This window comes from Falco peregrinus, chromosome 4, assembly GCF_023634155.1.
Source record: "Falco peregrinus isolate bFalPer1 chromosome 4, bFalPer1.pri, whole genome shotgun sequence".
In the NCBI taxonomy this organism is placed as follows: domain Eukaryota; kingdom Metazoa; phylum Chordata; class Aves; order Falconiformes; family Falconidae; genus Falco; species Falco peregrinus.
Window position 1 is genome coordinate 92,062,033 of NC_073724.1, and position 19,349 is coordinate 92,081,381.

Here is a 19,349-nt window from a genome sequence, read left to right on the forward strand (position 1 = left end):
GAAAAAGTACAGTGGTTTCAATACTCCATTTTGCCAGCTAGTGTTGCCTAGTTTTCAGTATATTTATTTTTTACTTCTTCAGGCACTCTAAAGGGCTTATTTCTCATCTGATGAACTACTACTGATTTCCTAATTTCCATTCATCTTTTATAAAAGATTTATTTGTAGCTGTAATCCATGCTGAGCGCACTTTTTTAGCCTGGGCTGGGCATATCTTGTATACACATTATGTATGCACTGTACAGTAATGCCCCGATTAGCTAATACCATCAATACTTATGTAATATTCAGAATGTTAACTGTACATGCAGAAAATATTCATGAAAACTACTACAGTACTTAAAATATTCTGAAAAATATATTACTTTTTATCAAGCACTAATGTCAAATTTGAGAACAGCTCAATCAGACATCCATCAAAGTAGCCAGAAGATAAGACCCAGAATCCAGAAGTAGGTTCAAGAGAAGGAAGTGGGGAAAACAATACTTCTCATTTCCACATACTAGAAATGAAACCTGCACAAAGATTTCTCCAAGAATGCTGTCAGTCTGCAGTTAGAAGGATCATGCCATCACTGGCTAGCTGCGGGAAGGGAGAGAGAGTTTTCTTTTCTTTCCCACTTTCTGTAAAACACCAGTTACTATAAAAGGATAGCTGGAGCTGTGCTGCTTTCTTCCTGCGCCTCAGGCTCCATTTTTTTATAACTTTTTTTTTTCTCCCCCTGTATCTTACTCATTGTGAATAACTACTGCACTTTCCTGCTGTTAATAGTTTTGTCATATGGCTGTAACAATACAGAATGGGCATTTCAGATAACTTAAGAGTTGGGTGCAGACTTCTAAAAAGCAGTAACTGGACTTGCAGTGCTGTTGGTTATGCATGGCTGCTGCTTGTTAAAGTGCTACTGTGCAAAAGCTGAAACACTGGAACTGCCTGCTTGCAGAACCAGGGAGACTCTGCTGTCTGTATTAGTCACATAAGTTAGTAACACCCTTTACAACTGAAGAGATAGAAATGTGTTTAGAGTTTTAAATGAAAGCTGTAGAAATCCATAGCATAGGCCTTTATGGTCACCAGAGAAAACTGCTTGTTATCATTAGGAATTACGAGGCTAGATTTTTTTAAAAGAACTGGGGGGTGAAGTACAGAATTACATTTTAAAAAATCAAAAAGTATCAGACACCAAATGGGACAGTCAGAATGGTCACAGGTACAGTACTACAGCAGAAGTTGACCGATAATCTTTTTCAAGCATGAAAAGAGAAAGGAATGGTCATTCAGGTAATCATACGCTAAATTACTCACATGTAAATCAGGTAATCAAAAGAAAAGCAGGCTTTGGTATATTAATAATAAGCAAGCCTTATTTTTATAAACCCCCCAAAATATTATCTTGTTCTTGCAGACCTGAAAAGTCTTTGTATGGTAACATAAAATTAAATAAAAACTACATACTGTATAAGTTAAAATGCATGTTTCGACCTCCCAGTGAGTTGATACAGTTTCACTTTTCTTTGTACTCTAGTAACTGAACTCTAGTCTCCAATGCTTTTTGATAGTTAAACCAGAGGGGCTTTTAATGTGAGGAGATATGTATGTGTATGTGCATATATATCTGTACCTGCTTCCTTAATGGATTTGTTTAAGACTTACATGTAACACAGAGAAAGTATGCTGCTATTCCATTTGCTGAACACTAATACCTTTACATGTGGGATATTGAATTCATGTTTGTTTATCAGCTCTGGGAGCGTGACAGATCTGCAGAATGACTGATACCAACCTAAAGCTAAAATTTGAGAGCAAAGTGGGTTCGAGGTACACAGAAACTTAGCTTATGGTGATGGGAGTTGTCTTCTGTGCCTCAGTCTGTGAGCCACGTCCCTACCCAAGCTGCTTTTCCAATCCACCCAATACATCTACCCACCTTCTGTTTTCAGAAAACGGACAGTGTTGTGGTTTGCTTTATACTGTTGCCACTTTGATTTCTTTCTGTGACAAGCTCCAGAGCCACAGGAGCAGTCCGGGAGCAGCACTTGCTCTCCAAGCACAGCAGAACTAGGGAGCCCTCCAGGAGCCAGTTACAGCTCTCGGTCACCGGCCAGCCCGTTGCCTGTAGAAGTTAGCATGCTCAAGTTGACATTGATCCCTCAAGGGACTAGCTACCAGCTAAACAAAACTGGAGCACAGGGCTAGCCAAGCATAGATTCTCTGTGACCCCGTGTCAGGACCTGTGATCCTGTTGTAAAAGCCAGCTATGTTACCTCCTTGCCCTCTGAGACTCCCAGGGAATCCCCAAGTAAGTGTGTGTGTGGGAGTTATTTACATCTCCTTCCTGTCTCCGTCCCCATCTTTTGTTGGTTTCTTTGTTTTTTGTAAAAACAAGAGAGGATGGAATACTTTAAAAAGACATATTTGTTCCCTTATGAAGGCTTACTACAACAAAGCCAGAATAATTTGTCCCATTAATTATAGATAATGGAAAATGTGTAAGTACCCGCGTGGTTAAAGAAGTGAGCGTACTGTCATTGACGGCATCATGACTGTTGCGTACAGCCTGGAAAGGCAGATGCATTTGAATTTCACTGGGAGGTTACAATATTTAGAAACCAGGAGACCTATAAAGTCTAACTATTAAATATACGGAGCGCAGAAATGCTCATTTGCTTGTGCAGAGGAAATAGAGCAAAGATACACCACAGCAGAGACAGCTAGCAGGACAAAGGAGATACTATTGACTCATTCCAGACTGCCGACTTAGCAGCTCAACTTTGCTTCCTTTTAACTTTTGTAACAGTAGGAGCTCAAAGCTTCTCAGTCTATTTTCTGCACAAACAGAAACACCCAGACTTCAAAAAGTAATACACTTTGAAGAAACCCAAACCATTAACACATTAGAAACTGTGTGTACTACTAAACAGGGCTTCACGGTTACTTGAATTTTGCAGTGAGCAAATGCTGATGTTTTAGTAATAATTTTACACTGCTGCATTCTGGCAAACAGTTCTTGATAAGTATCGGTTTGTAAAACACTTTTTGTTGTTTTTAGTGTGATTATGGATTTATTGACTTTGCAGTGGGTAAGTACTACTTCAATATTTTTGCAGACTGAGTAAAAAAATCCCGCTTTTCTCACCCCAGTAGCAAATCACAACAAGTTTCTAACCCTGTAACGTTACACTGGTACCACTGGGGAAAGCATATGATGTGTGAAATTTAGATTTTGTCCTCGGTGCTTAAATCTATTTCAATAATAATAATAATAGTAATAATAATAATGGGTTTATCGTCTACTCTGAGCAACAAAGTGCTCAAGGCCATCACTCTGACAGCTCCAGCGTTGTGCCAGACCCCTCCAGGAGCAGGACACCGGTCCCCTGGGGTACCAGCTTGCTCCCGGGGGGTGCACGAGGCTGGGGACAGCGCACGAACCCCACGGGTACCCCAGGTTTACACACACCCCTAAGAAATCGCTTCTCCAAGGCGCAGAACGATGCGCATAGAACGTCACCAAACGTCATAAACGCACATTAAGCGGCACCACGTAACGCAGTACTGGAGCAGCGAACACGTTGAATTTAAGTTTCGAAGTATTTAAACCCTGGGTTCGGCTTGTCCCCCCCACCCCCCTCCTCCCCCCGCGGAACGGCTCGCGGCCCCGCTCCCCGCGCGGCGTGGAAGGCGGGGGGGAAGGCGGGCGGGGCGCCCATGTTCTGCCTTGTCGCCCCCCCCCCCCCCCGTTGGTGCGACGGGCTGTCACTCAGGCGACGTCACAATACGCCTGTGTGAGCGCTGTAAACACTCGGGCGGGCGTGTGTGTGTGTGTGTGTGTGTGTGAGTGACGCGGGGGCGCGCCTCCGCCCCCCCCTCGGCTCGGGCTTGCGCTCGAGCAGGGGGAGTGAGGGAGGGGGGAGGCGCGCCCCCGCTTGTTTCCCTGCGCGCATGGTAGCGGCACGAAAGGTAGCATCACTGGAGCAAGGGATGATGTAATTCTCCCTCCGGCCAGTAACTGCCTGCGCTTGCACCGATCCGATCGGCAAAAGGGAGGGGGGGGGTGTAAGGGGGGTGTTTTACGCGTGATCGTATCAGAATCTCCTGACCGCGCACCCCCCTTTTTAAATCCCGCTCCGTTTATCGCCCCCCCCCCTTCCCCCCGCCCGGGGCACGGAGGAGGGAAGGGGGGAGGGGGAAGGGGTGGGGGCGCCCCGCGTCGTGTGTGCAGGGTAAACACGCCGGTGAGCGCTGCGCCGAGCGGTAAACAAGTCTAAGGTGCCCTCCGCCGCACGACAACTTGCTGCGGGCGGGGTGTCCGTCCCCGTCGTCGTCCCCCCGCATACACAAGCGCACACACACACACTTCCCCCTAACAAAAGCCCGTTTAATATCAGCGTCAGCTTTTGTTCGGCGAGCAGTGGCAACCGTCCCCTCTTCCCGGTCACCTTATTTTACCGGTGTGCGTGTCTGTCGTCCCCCCCGCCCTTCGTCCAAATCCACGGGTCCCCTACGCCCCGTTCCCCCGTGCGCGCATCCCCACTCGCTCCGTGGTGCTGCTCCCCTCCCCTTCCCCCGCGCTAAGCGCCTGCGACCCCCGGACCCGGAGCACCAGGTCCCTCCTGCCCGCTCTCTGGAGCAGCAGGCAGGTAGGCGAGCAGGCAGCTGTGTCGTTCCGTGTCCCGTCCCCCCCCCCCCGTAGAAAAGGCAGTAGCTAAATGTCACTTACTGTCAGAAGAGGAGGGAGGGGGAAGCCCTTCTCTCGGTGCAAAAGCAAAATAGCCACTCGCAGGACGTTGCTAGCATAGGAGGCAGCGAGGAAAAAAAAAATAATCTTCCAGTAGCGGGGGGAGGGGGAGGATTCGCCTTTTAACCGGAGAAAAATAAAATAAAAAATAACCGTGTGTGTCCCGTCCCCCCCCCGGTTGCCTTTTTTGTGCAGTTTCAGCAAAGCTGCGAGGAAGTTGGTCCTTTTGTTCCACTATTTATAGATTGCGTCAACATTGCGAAAAGGAGAAGGCGGAGCGGTGGCACTTACTCCTCGCCGAGGGGTGGTGGTGGTGGAAGATATCGGGGTGGAGGGGCGGGGCGGGGGGGGTGGGGGACGGAACGGGACACGACGGGGGGGGACGGGGACATACAAGCGACCTCAGCGCTCACCCCACCCGCCGCCGCTCCGAGCACGGGGGGAACCGGGCGGTGCGGCGGCGGCGGGGAGAACCGCGCCGCTTCCCCGCCCGGCTGCCGCCGCACAGCACCGCCCGGCGGGCAGCGAGGCGAGGCGCGCCGAACCGAGCGGCGGGGCCCGGGCCCGCCGCTCGGTTCGGCGCACCTCGCCTCGCCGGTACCGTCCACCTCCATACCCCCGTCGTGACTCCATCCCCCGGTCAAACTTGTTGCGACCCCTCGGTTGGGAGCTCCGAGGGCAGGTGCAACGCACCGTGCAGCCCTCGGTTTTCTTTCCGAGGGAGCCGAAGGGTTAATTTGGGGAGCCGAAGGGAAAACATATTAAGACCCGGGGGGGGTGGGGGGTGGGGGGTGTCGTGAAAGTTAGAAGTCTCATCGCCACGCGAGAAGGTTGGGGGGGGGAAGGCGACCGGCGCTTTTCTGGCCGAAGGCCAATGTTTCTAAACTGAATGTAAACAAAGAAAACTGCAAACACCGGAGGAGGCCTTCCACCGCCGCCAAGGCTGGGGAACGTGTTCCCAAACGGGTGCCGAGCTTTGCCCACCCTCCCCCACCCCACCCCCGTTTCCCTCCCCGTCCTGAGCGCCCACGGCCATCCCGGCCACCGCCCTCGGGTGCCGCGGGACGGGGGGAGCCTTCCGCCGGCGGGGACGGCGCAGGGTAGCAAGCCTCAAAAAAAAAAACCACCACCCAACCAAAAACCACCACCTTTTTTTTCTTTCTTTTTAACTCATTTGTTGTATTTTTTCTTTTTCTTTTTCTTTTTTTTTTTTTTTCTGAGACCAATGGCTCGCCCCTCCCGCCCCGGGAGGCAGAGCCGCCGTGCCCCGGGCGGGCGGAGGCCGGGACCGGGCTTGCCCGAGCCTGCCGGGCGCTCCCGGCTCCGGCCTCGGGGCTCCGTGGAGCTTCTGGTGTTGATGCTTCCAGCACGCTCGGGGAAGCATTCACGGGACTCCTGCTCCGTTGGCAAAACCTTCTATGTTTAGACGGGGAAATCCTCGCTTGCTAGCTCGCAGGCCGGCGGGCTGTCACCGCGGCGTTAGAGAGGAGCTGGAGGGAAGAAGGAAGGCTGGAGGCGTGCGTGACCGTGACACCGGTGTCGCGATCGCCCCACGAACCCCCGTGATGGACACGCGGGCGATGCGTGCGCTCAGCAGAAATACAACCGTCGGACCGGGCGAGGTTTGGATTTTCCGCCGCCCCCCCCCCCCGCTCCTTGCTTTCGTGATATCTATGGGCGGATGATTTCTCCTCTTAGTTATGCTTCGTGACAACGGATGCCTTCCTGATGATGATTTTCTGGGGGAGAGTGCGAGTCCCTCGGAACTCTCGCCCTCCCGCCCCGCCCCAGCCCACGCACTGCCCCGCTGGCTGCGGCGCGGCGCCGGGCAGCGGGGAGCGCAGGTAATGGTGGGGCAAAGCTCCGAGTGAATAAAATAAAATCCGTTCGTGTGGTTCCTTTCTTGAAGCGTCCCCCCATCCCGGGCTTTCCATCTCCTCTGCAACTTTATGCTTCGCAGCAAAGCCGCCGTCCCACTTCGCTGCTCTTGCGCCAGAGCACGACGCTTGCTCATCCTCCGTGAGTTCTCCTTGGGGACTGCGGCTACTCTTTTCCAGCTCTGCTATGGTTAACAATAAATAAATTAAAAAAAAAAAAAGGAAAAAAATAACGAAAATCACCTAGTTCGAAGGCGGACAGTGTTCAGTGTCACTCAAAAGACGGATCGTCTTTTGCGTACAAAACCCGTGGCAAAAGTGAACTCTTAATAGACCTTGAACTGATGGTGTAAAAATGGACTGGTGGTGGAAAGTAGTAAGTAGTGTTAATGAAGAATAGATCCGAACTACGAACCGTGAATAAGCCTTCCTGGAAAGAACTGAACGGAACAGAGAGTAGGTAGGCAATTCGCTTGCTGCTTCTCTGCAAATTTAGAAGAAAATGGGAGTGTGGCACAAGTTTGTATTTTTTTTTAAACACGCCTCTGAGAAAAAAAAGAAAAAAACAACCCAAAACCAAAACCACAACCCCCCGAAAGTAGCGTTGTGATGGAAATGGCGAGGGACGGTACAAGCGAGGGGGGAGAGGTGTGAGTCCCCGGGCGCCTGTATGCCCGCCCCGGGCACTGCCCGCCCGCTCGGAGCCGGGGGCTGAACCTCGCCGAAAGCCTTGGCGGTCAGAAATGTTGCAACAGCGCTTTGGAAGTCTCTAAAGAAAAGCTGAATTGTTCGAACTTAGGTAACCTAAGGAAACTCGTTATGACCTACATTGCTTCTCTGAGTCAGCAGCCCCAGCCCCGGCGGGGCCGTCCGCGCTGCCGCCGCCACCGCGCACCCCGCGGGCGGGGCCGCCCCCCCGCCGCCGCCCGGGCTCGCTGCTTCCCGGGTTTACAAATAAATTTGCCTGGATCGAGACGGTTTCACTTCTGCCGTCAGGAATGCCTCCGCGTTTTGAGTGTTGGTTTTTTTTGTTTTTTTTTTAAACTTTCCCCGGACAGAACAGTGTGCCTGCTTCGGTGGTGGTTTACCGGCTGGTTTGTGAGGGGGAAAGATAATATAAGCGGAGGACAAGGTTTGGTTTCTTTTTTTTCAAGTTTTTAAGAGCTGTACTTTATTTTCCAAAGGGTTACCGATTGTTTCCCGCACCGGGCAATAGATGCCTTATAGGGAAAAGTTACTATGTGTTGCACACTGCTTTGCTCTGAAGATAGACAAAGAAACTCTGAAGTTCCTATCAAAAGCCTACCAAACAGCTTTCCTTATTCCTTCTGTAATGTAGTATAAAGTAGCAACGATTAAGCTCCACATGTCCACTCTCAAGACTCACAGTTTAATCCAGTCTGCGGCGAGCTCGGACAGATACACCGAGCTTTTATTAAACGCAGGGTCAGCATCAGGGAAAGAACCAAGGATGTTTTAACATCTTAACGTAAACTGTGCGCAAAGTTACCGCATCACCCCGGCGGGACGAGGGACTGGGAAAATCATCCGGTCAGCTGTCTTTTATATTGTAAACGACGAACGAGTCGAAATGAAATGACCTCAAAAGCCGCTCCCCCTCAGTTCTCATTTCGTATTTACCGACACGCCGTTGACATCAGCAGGCAAACTGAAACGACAAAATTCAGCTCCAAATGCCTGGATTTGCTGGGCAGGCGTTTTACCGGGTTTGCACACCGCTCCGAGCGCTGCTTTTGGCATTATTGTCATTATTAGTGATACCTTTTAGCAAACTTTTAAGATTTTATTGGCCAAGTACGGCAACTCACTGCGTTTCAAATTAGGGTGGAGGCATCGAATCCAATTTCCTTTACGTTTTAAAAAAGAAACTTTCACAGCAGTGGTGGGGAGTTGATTTGATGCTCTTTACTAACAACTTTCAGCAGCTCTGCGTTTCCTGCAATAGTGACATTTCAGCCTCCCTTCTTAAGAAACCAGCGGAATTCGGAGATAGCCATCGACAGCAGCTCCCCGTGCCCCTAAGCAGGGAGGGGGGGCAGGAAAACGCCGGCTCTGATTTTGGGGGTCGGGGAAGGGTTGTTTCTCGGTGGGGAGGTGGCACATCTCCAAGCCCCGTCCCTACCAGATGTCTTTGCAGCTGGACACGCGGGGACGTCCCCGCTGCCTCACGGTGGGGATGAGCCACGGTGGCGCAGCCACCTCCGGCCCCGCGCTAGGCGGGTGCTGCCAGCCACCGCCAAGTCAAGTCAAACGCCGTCGCCTGCCGGATTTTTTTTCTTTCTTTTTTTTTTTTTTTTTTTTTCCGAAGAACCCCCAAAATTCCCCCGTGGTGTCACGGAAAGAGTTCGGCGGTAACCGCCACTTCAGAGCTCTCCTTGCTCACCAGCCCTAAACGTCAAAGGCAGGCGAGAAGGCATTTGTGCTTAGGGGAAAAAAAAATATCATCAGCTATAGCTGGGGAGGAGAGGGGTGTGAGGGAGAAGGGGGTGAGAAGGGTTTTGGCTGTGCCGGGGCTGACACGGTCCGTCTCCACTTCCAGCGAAGCGGGAGCGACTCCCTTCCCCGGCGACCTGCTGGGAGCTCCCCGGGAGCCCCGCGGCTTCCCCGGGCTGGTGCCCCCGGGCTCTGCGGGGCAGCGCCGGGACTCGCCGACCTCCCCGCGCCCTCGCCCCGGCGGCTCCGGAGGGCTTGGGCAGCCCGGCGGGGGCCGGGGGCGGGCGGTGGGGCCCCCTCCGTGCCCCCAGGTCGCTCTCCGTGTCGTCCAGCCCACAGAATGGGCTCGAAAAGCGAGATTTTGGGAAACCTGTAGAGGGAATGGTCGCGATCTGCGCGTCAAAGCGAAGTTGAAGGACCAGCAGCCGCAGTTAATACCGGTCACTTCTACCGAGATTTTGGGGCTTTTTTTTTTTTTTCGGTCTGGAAACTTTTTTTGGGTGTGTCTAGAGCTGCGTAATTTCGTAATTATTTTTTCAGACACCGTTGTCTATATCCAGCGTGTGCGACCAGGTTGTTAAAGACGGGATGATTTTTGCTCCTACCAGCTGGATCTCTGCACGGTTTAATTAACCCCTTGTGCCTCGTCACGTTTCTTTTACCGAACAAACTGTCAGGGCAGCCGGCGGTCAGCTCAGTACTGCTCTGTATTGCAGGACTGAAAAGGTACGATGCAATGTGTGCAGAATGATTGTAGCCTTTCAGGATGTTACCGAGGTTAAATGAAAGTCCCGGGACGGTAAGAGCGACAAAATGGTAGCTGTCCAAGAACAAAATCGTTATTTTTAATTGAGTCGAGGTTTGGTGTGGTGGTTTTCAGTTTGGTTTTTTTTGGTTTTGTTTTTTTGTTTTTTTTCCTTTCTTTTTTTCTTCCCTAGCGTAGCTGGAAAGTGTCTTTGTTCTGTGTAAATTAATGGAGGCTTTAAAACGTGCTTGTTACGATTGACTGCCGGGAGGGTATATACAGCGAATAATGACAGCCCTTAGCGAAAGAAATACAGTAACCTGGTTTTGGATAGCGGTGTCCCAGCGACGACTTGTCTTTTCCTGTGGTTTTTCCCTATTTTTTCTCTCTCTCTCTTACTTTTTTCTTTTTCTTTTTTTAAACTGTAATTATTGCAGAGCTGTGTCCAGGAGCATGGAGTGTCATTTCAGAAATGCCCTCCCCGTGGCTCCCGAGCCGCCCCTGGCCGAAGAGGGGCTGCGGGACACCGCGGCCGGGTCATGGGGAGCTCGCTTCTCTCCAGCCGCAAATATTAAGTTTCTCCCCTTTTTCGTTCCCCAGTCCAAAGATTTGGCTGATAAAAACTAAATCTCTGTATGACGGCTCGTTTTCGTGCCAGGCTCAACATCCAGCTCATCCCCTCGATGTCAGGTTTCTCAGCGTCTCGTTGTCCCGTTTTCGGACACCCTTTTCCTCGGAGATGTCTCCAAGCCCAGATTTTTATATGTTCCCCCCCCGCCCCCCTCCCCCTCCTCCAGCGGCACCGGGGCTACCGGTTTCGTCTCTTGTCAAACTTCGCGGAGATTTAGTGTAAGTTCAGGTAGTTTGAACTCTACAGACGACTGTGTTATCTTATTTGTAATAATTAAATTAAGCAATTTTGAGTCTCGTCGTTAAAAATACCAAATGCAAATACTCAGCACCTTGGGTGTCTGCTGGTACTTTTATTTCTCTCGGCATATAAGGAGTTATTTAACGTATAGAAAGAAGCAAAGAATCACCTCCTTTTAGCAGAAGGTCAAACGGTGCAATTAAGCGATAAAGTTCAGAGGGTCGGGGAAAGCTGGAATATCGCTGTAAAAAAGCAGTAACAACTGGTTGTGTTTTTTAAAAATGTAATCGCCTTTTGGACTTGAGGTAGCTGCTGCTTCTCGGTTATTCACTCGTCCGAGATGCTGAGGGGTCCGATCCTGCTCCCGGGACAGCGGTTGGTGGCGGGGCCGGGTGCCGGCAGGGGGTCCTGGCACTGCGGCCGTGGCGGTGCTCAGCCCTGGGTCAGGCGAAGCGGGGTGGAGAGCGACTGGCAGCCCGCTGCAGATCTGCTTCCCAGGCTAGTTTTGGCTTCCGAGAAAATGAGCAGTTACTGTAAAATGTTCACATTGCTGGGATGGAAACTTTTCGGTGTGTTGGAAATACATGAAGACAGAAACGACGATGACAGCGCCTCGAGGAGTAACTTCTGACCCCCTGAAAAGCAAGAAGAACTTTCAGGACCTGCTAGTTAATGACAGTCATTTCCATCCCACTCCTCTGAAACCAAAACGTGTGCGTTTGGGGGAATTTCGGACTTTCGGTCACGCCGGGAGAGCGGGAGCTCCCCTCCAGCCGCCGCCCGGCCGCGGTGCGCCGGACCGCCGAGCCGCCGTCTGCATCGCCCGCAGGTTGCCCCGCGGGGCAGGGGACGAGCGTCCCGGCAGCCGGGGCTCCCCGCGGCCGGTATTCGTTTTGCCTCGCTCCCCCCGTGCCCCTTGGCCGCCCGGTGCCAGGCAGAGGGACCGGGCACCGCCGGGTGCTGCGCCGCCACCCGCTGCCACCTGCGCTGCGCTCCCCAGCCGGGACGAGCCGGGTCTGCAGGGCTGCAGTGCTTTCGAGTCATTAGTGCTTCTTAGGTGGGTTATTGTTTGTTTGTTTTAATTTTTTTTTTATTGTTTCTCTTCACCAGCCTCTTATTTTGGTCTCGCAAACACTAGAGCCAGCGAAGGCAGCGGGCGTGCAGGCACTGCGGCAGCCCGGAGATCTCGCTTGTCTCCCCCTCCCCTCCAAAACGCTGCAGCTGAAGTGCTGGCAGTGTGGTGATTCGTCTCCAGCTGCTGCCGCTGGTCAGTATTTACCGCCAGTCATTTATCTCCCGGGTTCAGCTTATTATTCTTTTCCTTTTCCGGGAGGAAAATGCAAAATAAATTTGTGTTCGGCCATTTTCTGCAAACTTGACACCCCGAGCTGCGGTTTTGTCTGTGCTCGGACTTCCCCGGGGCGAGCCGAAGCGTTTCCCTGCGCTCGGTAACTCTGCAAACACTGCAGCTGGGCTGCAAAGCAACTCGTGGGTCCTGTCGGCAGAATCCCCGGCTCCTTTTCCCGTCTCTGTCTCTGTGGCAGTGGCCGTGGGCTGTCCCGGGGCACGCCTAACCCTTCCCGCGGCCCTGGGACTGTCACCCAAGGGATGCCCTCGCCGAGTCCCTCCGTTTCGTGCCGCCTGGCTGGTACCCGGAGGGCCACCCTCGCTTTAAGGCAACGCGGGGGCCCAGCGGGAGGAAGATGGGTACTGGCGGAGGAGCCGGGACAGTGCTGGTACTATGCTGGGACAGTCTGCGATTCTGCTGGGACAATCTGCGATTCTGCTGGAAAAGTCTGGGACAGCCTGACTGCGCTCCGGCAAGCGCTGGGATGGTTGGGGTGGTGCTGGGACTGTCCTGGGCCAGTGTGGGACTGCCGTGGGACAGGTGGGATAGTGCTGGGACAAAGCTGGGGCAGGCTGGGACTGCCCTGACACCGTCTGCGACGGTGCTGGAAGAACTGGGACAGTCTGGGACAGTTAGGATAGTCCTGGGACTGTGCTGGGGCAGTGCTGGGACAATTAGGACGGTGCTGGAAGGACCTGGGATGGTGCTGGGACTGTGCTGGCACAACGCTGGAACAGTCAGGATAGCGGCTGGGCTGTCCTGGGGCAGGACAGCGCCGGGACGGTCTGGGGCAGCGCTGGGCCGGCTGGCGGAGCGCAGCGCGGGCGCAGGGAGCTGCCGGCGGGCACGGCCGCACCGGGGGCCGGGCCGCGTAGGGCTGAGCCTCGGCCTCCGCCCGCCCGCTCCCCGCGGAGAGCGCAGCGGGGCACCCGCGACCCGGCCCCGGCCCCGGCCCGCCTCGCCCCCTGGGCGGCCGGTGGGTGCGGGGAAGGGCCGGCCGGCGGGAGGGCTGCCGGGGCTGGGCACGGCCAGCCGCCGCCCTGCCCCCGCTCCGCTACCGCGGGGCTCCCCCAGCCCTTCCGTCTGACAGGCACAGTCCAGCCCAGAGCTCCGAGGGCGGCTGAAAACGTCAGCCCCTTCAGGCTTCCCACGGCCGCGCCCGATGCACCTCGTGGTTTCCCTCCCTCCGTTCTGGGGGGTCCTCGGTCCGCCCATAGGGGTCCCTCGGAGCAGCACCACCAGCTCGGTGGCGACCCGAAATACTCCTGCTAACAGACCTCATCCCACCCGTGCCTTTGTGCTGGCAGAATCGGGCCCATTTCTGGAAACTAAAGGGCAAAATAATAAAAATAACACCTGCCACAAACTTATTTTTTAAATTACTTTTTCAAAAGTAGAGTTGCTTGTGCCTCAGCCGTGGCCTTTTAGAGCTCCCAAGCAAGCTGAAAGCTGCTGGAGTGCCTTGTGTATCTGTGAGTGTGGAACATTACTTCCAGGAGAATAGTTTAGACTTATTAAATAGAGCTATACATAGAGTTATATCAAAGACATCAATACTCATCTATTGAAACTGAAAATTATTTGCACTCTGAAATACTGATGGCTCTGAAAAGATACTTTCTTCATTACTTTTGCTTAGAGATATAAAATGCAGTTCGTTCTCAGCCGTGTGCATTTAGTGGACAAAATTCATTAAAGATGTGTGTTTTGTACAATCCCACGGGACAACTTTAATCGCCGGTGAAATTTTATTTGACTTTGCAATGTAACAGTGGGGATTTGACTCATCAAGATGTAAATTAAGAGTAAATAGAGGGAAAAAAGGTTTCTCTGCATACATCTGAATGTATATTTCCTCATTATAATATATTAATTAATATTGCTTCTCAGTCATGAATTAGTAAGTGCTCTAGAGGGAATTCAGGGAAGACTAACCGAAATGATTAGTGTACTACAGGACTAATGTATGGAGAAAATTTGTTCAATATCTATAAGGTGCATCTGCATAGATAGAAATGAAAGTAGTTTGGGCAGTGAGACGTATGTGTTTGTGGCTGGGGGGGATCCACAGTGTGCAAATGTAACAGTACTGCTGCTGCTGAAGTGCTCGCTCATACCAGCGATGCTCAGTGCTTAAGGATGGTCCTGGGTTCCAGCCTAGAATTCAAACTGGTTTTCAGTTCTTGCTTCAAGGCATGCAATGTGATTTCAGAAGCTTCACATGCCTGGCCTGTTTTGTCACCTAGCTCCATGTGACTTCATGTGCAACTAGGTATTTGTCACTCTGCTGAGAGTCCAGATTTTCTCACTTATTTCACAGCAAAATGGAAGCACTTGATTTGGGGCTTTGCATGCTTACCTTGGAGGCTAGGTCCCTGAAGTCTGGCTATGGTAGCATCTAGCTTATAGGTACTGTACCAGTTATGTCTCTTTTTCCTTATATTGCATTCTTCCCCACAAAGAAACAAAAAGGTGTTGGGGAAAACATCTGTCGGAGAAGACTGTGTCCTTAGAATTAGCATTTCTTCACTTTAATAAGTACTTTTTTTTTTTTTTTCTTTAAATCAGCTGTTACACCCTGTTCTTGTTTGCATGTTGCCTACTTGGCTTCCAAGCTTACTTGGGTAAGGTCATTTTTGGTGAGTCCAGAAACCATCAAACTCATTATAGCAGTTCTCTACACTGACTTACAGTGATTATGGAGACTTGTAAGCATGCTGTGTCATAGCCATGATGGCCTAAGGATGTAAGCAAGACAGATAAAAATTCTAAAATGTTATGAAAAGATATCTTGTTAGTTATTAAAAACACGTCAGTGTAAAATGATATTCAGAAAGTATTTGCTCATCACGGAAGAGTTACCTTATTTTAGTAAATGCACCTTGGTTTTTATTACAGTTCAAGTGAGTGGCTCAACTATGTGTGATGCTCCAAAACCTGTAACTAAGTTAACACAATCGACACATCTTTGTATAGACCCTTGCTTTCCACGTGTAACGCACAACCATTTCTAGTACACATCGGCTATCTCTGATACAGATTTCAGGAAACAGACCAGCAACATGTAATTCACTGCCCAGAAGTATGTTTAGTTCAGAAGCTTTGGCAAAGTTTTCCACACAGGACTCTCACCCATCTGAAAACATCCTGAATTAATTGGTGCTTGGGTTGCTCAAATAGGACCATAGGCCTGGATTCCCAAATGTCATCTGGGATCCTTGGGCATCTGACTCCTGTTTAAATATTTCTTGTTGGATAGTAGGAGGTAACTATCTGAGTAGCTTTAGAATTTGAGCCTCTTTCTTTTTTCTTAGGCATTACACCAAAGATCTCTCATTGCACCTGTAAATGTACATTACTAGAAAGTAATCCTGGACAAGAATGTCCTGCTCTAATGAGGGGATTTCAGCTGTTCTGGACTAGTGTGCTGCACTGCACTGTTAGGGAACTGAGCTCCATTTTGTAACTGGCAGGAGGTGAGAGTATTGTAGAAGTAAATCTCTTAGTTCCTGAGGACAGGAGAGAAGCATCAGTCTGTTGAAAAGGTACTTAGAGCCTCCAAGGTTAATCCCATACAACTTCATTTGGAAGGAAAAAGAAGAAATCTCATAAACAGTGGAAGAAAGTGTGGGAGGGGGAAAGTGAAGAAAAGTGGGGTGGGAGGGCACAGCAAGAATGAGGAGAAGGAGGCACGTGCCTGACGTGTGCAGGTCATCTATAGATCAATATATAACCGGACAACTTTAATAGTGCTCTCAGAACTCAGATTAATGTAACAAAAGAAAGAATCATAGCTGAGGGTTATTCTCACAAGTATGAGTAGGTGGAATTTTTATGCTTGTCTCAGTAGAAACTAGTTTCAGCTGTACCACAGCCCTTCACTAATGCAATGCCACTCAAGAGGGACTTACCTGAGAGCAGTTACTATTTCTTTATAATAATTTTGAGGAAGAGATGACTTTTCACTGTTGTCATAATTAAAATAGTTATTTTCATTACATGTATTAATTCATTTCTAGATTTGGATGGAGGAGCAGGTACAATATATAACATACATCTGACCGACTAGCTTATCTCAACATCCCAGGCAAATCAGCTGCTTGCCCAACTCATGCCAAGTTTGAGTGAAGAAATGGGTCCTGTGTGTTCTCCCAAAGCTCAACAGATTGTGAGGTAATTAAGGGCTTCCTATCAAGCAGGAAGCAATCTGCACAGGGGCCTTCCCATAACAACGGATGCCTTCCCCAGAAGCTCTCACTGAGGAATTATATTTCATAGCACTCTGCCCGAATGTGTTTTATCATGCAGAAGGCAATTACATCGAAATAGTTTAAAATATATAGGTTATCAATATCACATGGGTATGCACGCTAATTTTATCGGCCAATTGAAGAAATGAGGCAAGGCTAATTAGCAGAATTAGTTTTTTTAACAGTAGCTCTGAATGTTCTCCTGCTAGAATTGCTGCTCTCGGAGAGCTTTCTAGAATACGTACGTGCACTTGCCACCTTACTACAAAAGTCGTCTACTGGGAAAGTTTGTGATTGTCTCCACTCCTTCCTTTTGGAGCCCTAGATCTCCGAGGAAGGAAAATAAGCATGTCATGTGAAAACCCCCTAAAGTTTGTACTCGATATTTTAACTTCCCTTTGCAAGGCAGCTGCTGCATTTGCACATGTGGGAATCTGGTGAGCCATACAATCTTAGGCTGAGGATTTCTATTCACTAGGGATTAGCTGAACTGTTTTCCTAAATCAGTCACCAGATCTGGATTCCAAATTAACAAAGTGGTGCTGAGCAATAATGTAGACTCTAGGTAGCAGCTGTGCAAATTTATTCAATGAAAGCATTATAAAAGCAGGCTGTCTAACTGCCTTAGCTTTAGTGCAGTGAACTCTGAGAACTAGCAGACTTACTGAATTTATAAGAAGTAAAAAGCTCAGGTTCATTCAAGCCTCAAGGATGCTGAATGAGAAATGCTGGTCTTTGCACAATTAGTCTAAACACAACTACTCACAACAAATTTTTAGAAGATGCAGAATGACTGTATCCTAGAAAACAGTGTTAGAAGGGACTTCAAAGATCACTGAACCTCTCCCTGTGGCCTGGTGACCTGCTATCCCTGTCTTTTCTGTTTAGCCTGCTCCTGAAGACATCCAGGGATGGAGATTTCACACACCCCTCATGCAAACTATGCCAGCTTTTAACCATCCTTCACCCTGGAAGTCTTTTCTTGCCGTGTTTTCTGTAGTCATCTGAAAACTAAACCACGCCAATCCTTCTGCTTTTCCTTCATAGGTGTCCTCTATTTTTTTTGACCTCTGACAATTCTTACCTCTCTTTTCTGAGCTCTGTCCAACTTCTCTTTTGCCATATCTCAAACTAGAGTCATCATTCTGGCTAGGAGTTTGCTGCTGCTGAGGGAGCAGATGAATCAAGCCTCCTAAAGGCTGTCTTACTTTTCATGATTCCCACTATGGGGTTTGCTTTTTAATTTTTTTTTTTTTTTTTATTGCAGCAGCACAGTTGACTATATACTGGCTGTGCTCCCCTAGCTCCTTTCTACAGGGCTGCTGTCTTACCAATTCTTGCCTAGCTTGTCTTTGTGCAGTGTGAAAGTGCAGGACTTTGCATATGTCCTTACTGATTCACCACCTATTTTTAAGACTATTTCTCCAATTTTTCAAGATAATCTGAGTTTCATTCCTATCTTCCAGTGAGCTGGCAGCCTCTATTATCATGGGATTATCTGCAGTAATGAATAAGCATATTTTATCTTCTCTCATTCAGGTTATTAACGGAAGTAGTGAGAAGTCCCAAATTTAGCACAGATTCCTGGGGAATCCCACTCTACATATCCTTCCATTTCAATAACTAACCATTGATAAAATGCTTGTAGTGAATGACTTCCCAGTGAGTTTGTACTCATCTTATAGTAGTTTCCTTTAAACTGTGTTTGTCTTAGGTAGAAGAATAATACATGTCAGTGTCAAAAACAGTCAAGATATGACACCTCCTGCTTCTCCCATCTGTTACCCTGTTGTAGAAGGAAACTAGATTAGTATGTCACCACCTAGTCTCATCCAGAAAAGACTGTATACACTTAATTCAAGTCTTTATGAGGCCTGGAGCAGCAGTTCCCAAACTATGGCCTCAAGCAAAGACACTGCTGGGAGGGGAGGCACCAACCTGGCTGAAGTCAGACTGAAGAAGTGGGGCTCACAAGCTGAAGTACATCTGTCAGGGTTAACGTGGTGTCACAGTCCGGGCAGTGGGGCTGCTAGAATGATCTGATATGAGGCACTGCCCTAGAGCCTTTTTCCATCCATCTTTTCTGTAGGTGAGTATGGTGTCTTGAGACACTCCTGTTTGAGCCTAGTGACATTCAGATGCTATTTGTAGCAAAAGAAAAATGAAACAGTTGGATCTCTGGAACACACTGAAAGAATAAACCATTAAAATACAACTTGCATTCAGGTATGTGATGAAAATGCACAGAAGGTGCCCTGCAGACGGACAGGGGAAATACAACATGCAGCCAGAGGTCTGAAACCTACAGTCATTAACTTGATCATCCTAAGTAGGGCATGCCCAGATGAAACAAATATTAGGGAAAACTTGATGCAGATTAATATAATTTATCTTTCGAGGTGTACAGCATACACCATGTCACATCACACTTCTTTATAGTCAGAGAAGTAGGTTCTTTGAGTATGTAATTCATCTAGTCCATTTTAGAGGGGAGTTGCACCCACAAATACCCATTTGTGCAGAGTTTGATCTGACAGGTCAGATACAGACTTCTGTATTTTATATGTCTGATGTTAAGTTACGCACTTTTTGCTTTTTGTGTCAGGTGCAAAACAAATCACTTATGGTCTCTTAATTTTTATGGAAAAGGGTAATATCTCCACATTGGGAATGCCCAGTTAATTTGAATTTTAAGAAAGCTTGTGATCAGCAGGGCACTATTTAAATGTGCAGTATCTAAATGCCTCCATTTATGACCCCAAATATAAGCATAAACTTCTAATCTGCTGGATTTTCACTTTTCTCCTAACTGCCATCATTCCTCTTGCTGCCTGCTTAAGAACTGTGAGTTTAGATGGAGCCTTTCCCAGCCCTGCCAAAATTTTAAGAAAGAGGAAGGCTTTATGGCTCACATAAGGGAGTTCCTATTAGGAAACAGCACAAAAACTCTTACCTGTGAGACAGTGAAGTTAATCTCAATAGATTCCTGATGCATATTTGCCAAATAGTATTAAACACCTGTGCAGATACTTACTCAGAGTGTAAATTCAGTGTCATATAGTTCA

At 49.2% G+C, this 19,349-nt stretch overlaps 2 long non-coding RNA genes across 19 annotated transcripts in view; one reads left to right on the forward strand and one right to left on the reverse strand.

The window, feature by feature from the left end:
* Positions 1 to 5,087, reverse strand: part of LOC106112677 (uncharacterized) — a 79,544-nt gene extending 74,457 nt beyond the window's left edge. For 2 of the 8 annotated variants that reach the window (XR_008747108.1, XR_008747105.1), the window contains exon 1: positions 4,722 to 5,087. This is a non-coding gene — a long non-coding RNA (uncharacterized LOC106112677). The remainder of the gene's footprint in view (positions 1 to 4,721) is intronic. The other 6 variants (XR_008747107.1, XR_008747110.1, XR_008747109.1 and 3 more) reach the window with 6 other exon arrangements.
* Positions 1 to 19,349, forward strand: part of LOC114012923 (uncharacterized) — an 89,728-nt gene that overhangs the window by 45,828 nt on the left and 24,551 nt on the right. For 2 of the 11 annotated variants that reach the window (XR_008747092.1, XR_008747089.1), the window contains exon 11: positions 3,051 to 3,081. The exons of the other annotated variants lie outside the window; for them this stretch is intronic. This is a non-coding gene — a long non-coding RNA (uncharacterized LOC114012923). The remainder of the gene's footprint in view (positions 1 to 3,050; positions 3,082 to 19,349) is intronic. 11 annotated transcript variants of the gene reach the window in all.